We start from the raw sequence: 2,885 nt of genomic DNA, 5'->3' as shown, positions 1-2,885 counted from the left end.
GTTTGGTTTTTATTATGATGTAAGAAAAGTTTTTTCTTAGGTTTTTATGAAAAAGACCTCAAAACTCGTCCAGAACCTGTAACCGGCATGTTGTTTGTTGTCTATTTCTAAACAAACACAAATAAAGATGGAAGTATTTTTTCTAATAAAGTTTACTAATCTCTAAGTGGCATTTCTAAGTGATGTAGATTATCTAGAATACAATAATTTAGTAAGCGCTAAATGGGACTTTAAGATAGTTGTCAGATTGATTGAATACGTGTTCAAGAATAAAGAAAAAAAAATGCATACCCATATGTGATTGTGGTAGGCAGCTATGCTGACATTGGCCAAAATAGATAAACGGATATCTGATAGAAATAGCTGCAGAATTTTTTTTGTATTATTATAGTAAGTGTTTTAAAGCAATTTAAATGAGTGTATATAAGCTACCTGTAAACTGTACTTGTACACTGGTATATAGATTGATAGTTGTTTGCTGAATGCAAGCGATGGTGAACTGCAGTATGTAGATGAAACACTAATTGATAAGAGCAAAAGGAGGCATCTGTTAGTACATCCAGGTGCTGGTAAGTTGAGGATCGCCGATGAAGGAAACCGTATTCAAGTTTCCGAAACGCGTGGGATAGCATTGTGGACCTCCAAGGTACTAGTAGTGATGTCACCACTGACCGTCCAAGATCACCGGACTGACCGCGAAGTGAGCGAGGTACGGTTGAGGTACGGGGCGTTCTTCCGTTTTACCCTCACGATCCTGGACACAGGCATCTCGTTCCAATCTACAATTGAAACATCAGTACCGTATGAAAAAAACGCATCAAAACCGCAAGTATAGTATTTTGGATAAAGTGAACATCACTCAACTTACCAGCACCTGCAAGTACTAACAGATGCCTCCTGCAAGTACTAACAGATGCCAATTAGTGTTTCATCTTGTTACGCCGAGCGCTCCGGGTCCCTGCTCCTCCCCGAAGCGCTCGCGGCGTTTCTCTCCCTGCAGCGCCCCGGTCAGACCCGCTGACCGGGAGCGCTGCACTGACATGGCCTGCGGGGATGCGATTCGCATCGCGGGACGCGCCCGCCTGCGAATCGCACCCCAGGTCACTTACCTGTCCCGGTCCCCGGCTGTCATGCTCTGGCGCCCGCGGCTCCGCTCTCTAGGGCGTGCGCGCGCCAGCGCTCTAAGATTTAAAGGGCCAGTGCACCAATGATGGTGCCTGGCCCAATCACCCTGATTAGCTTGCACCTGTTCCTTGCCCTACTTATACCTCACTTCCCCTGCACTCCCTTGCCGGATCTTGTTGCCTTGTGCCTTGAGAAAGCTTTACTGTGTTACCCATACTGTGTTCCAGACCTCCTGCTATTCCACCATTGACTACGAGCCTTGCCGCCTGTCCCGACCTTCTGCTACGTCTGACCTTGCTCTTGTCTACTCCCTTGTACCGCGCTTATCTCAGCAGTCAGAGAGGTTGAGCCGTTGCCAGTGGATACGACCTGGTTGCTACTGACGCTGCAAGACCATCCCGCTTTGCGGCGGGCTCTGGTGAATACCAGTAGCAACTTAGAACCGGTCCACTGACACGGTCCACGCCAATCCCTCTCTGGCACAGAGGATCCACCTCCAGCCTGCCGAATCGTGACACATCTACATACTGCAGTTTACCATCGCTTGCATTTAGCAAACAACTATCAATCTATATACCAGTGTACAAGTACAATTTACAGGTAGTTTATATACACTCATTTAAATTGCTTTAAAATACTCACTATAATAATACAAAAAAAATGTCTGCAGCTATTTCTATCAGATATCCATTTATCTATTACGATCACATATGGGTATGCATTTTTTCTTTTTTCTTTATTCTTGAACACGTATTCAATCAATCTGACAACTATCTTAAAGTCCCATTTAGCGCTTACTAAATTATTGTATTCTAGGTATCTATATATTGTGTGCGATTTACGGGAACGTACACTTTAGACAAGCAGCACATCTGGGCATATCACGATATCCGTACTATAGCTCTATTGTTACATATTAGTTATTGATGTAGATTATAATATTACAAATTGCTTGGCACAAGATTTGCAACAATTGTCCACCAGTGAGCTGTAAAACGATGATAGATTCTCTTCTATGTCCTATGTAAATGTTCCCATGTGTAGATGTTGCTGTCACATACTTGTGCTTCCCCCTGCTGTTCTTTTGATTCCTTTTCAGAACATCCACCCAACGTGAACAATGCTGGTTGCCGCACATGCTCAGTCACTCATTTGAACCTGTGGAGAGATTTCCGCTACTGCGCCTTCTAACCAATAAGACCCTATATGAATTGATGCACTACTCGTATCTTCTCCTCACCAGTACTGAGCATATTCAATGACCTGATAAATCAAATCTCACTAAGGGGAGCGTGTCAAGTATGTAATAATTAGTGTTGCTCGCGAATATTCGCAATACGAATTTTATTCGCGAATATCGCATATTCGCTAATTCGCGAATATTCGCGAATATAGCACTATATATTCGTAATTACGAATATTCGTTTTTTTTTTTTTTTTTTTTTTTTTCACAGTACACATAACAGTGATCATCCCTCTCTGCTTCCAGCTTGTGTGGTGTAAAGGAGGCTCTAATACTACTGTGTGAGACTGGTGTGCGAATTTTCACATATACGAAAATTTGTATATGCTAATTTTCGCATATGCGAATGTTTACTTGCACAGGTTTTCATATATGCAAATTTTCGCATATGCAAATGTTCGCATACGCGAATATTTGCATATGCAAAAATTAAACGCGAATATTCGCGAATATAAGACGAATATTCGTCCATATATTCGCGAATTCGAATATGGCCTATGCCGCTCAACACTAGTAA

This window comes from Hyla sarda, unplaced genomic scaffold (genome assembly GCF_029499605.1).
Source record: "Hyla sarda isolate aHylSar1 unplaced genomic scaffold, aHylSar1.hap1 scaffold_319, whole genome shotgun sequence".
NCBI classification, from domain to species: Eukaryota; Metazoa; Chordata; class Amphibia; order Anura; family Hylidae; genus Hyla; species Hyla sarda.
This window is presented reverse-complemented; position numbering follows the sequence as displayed.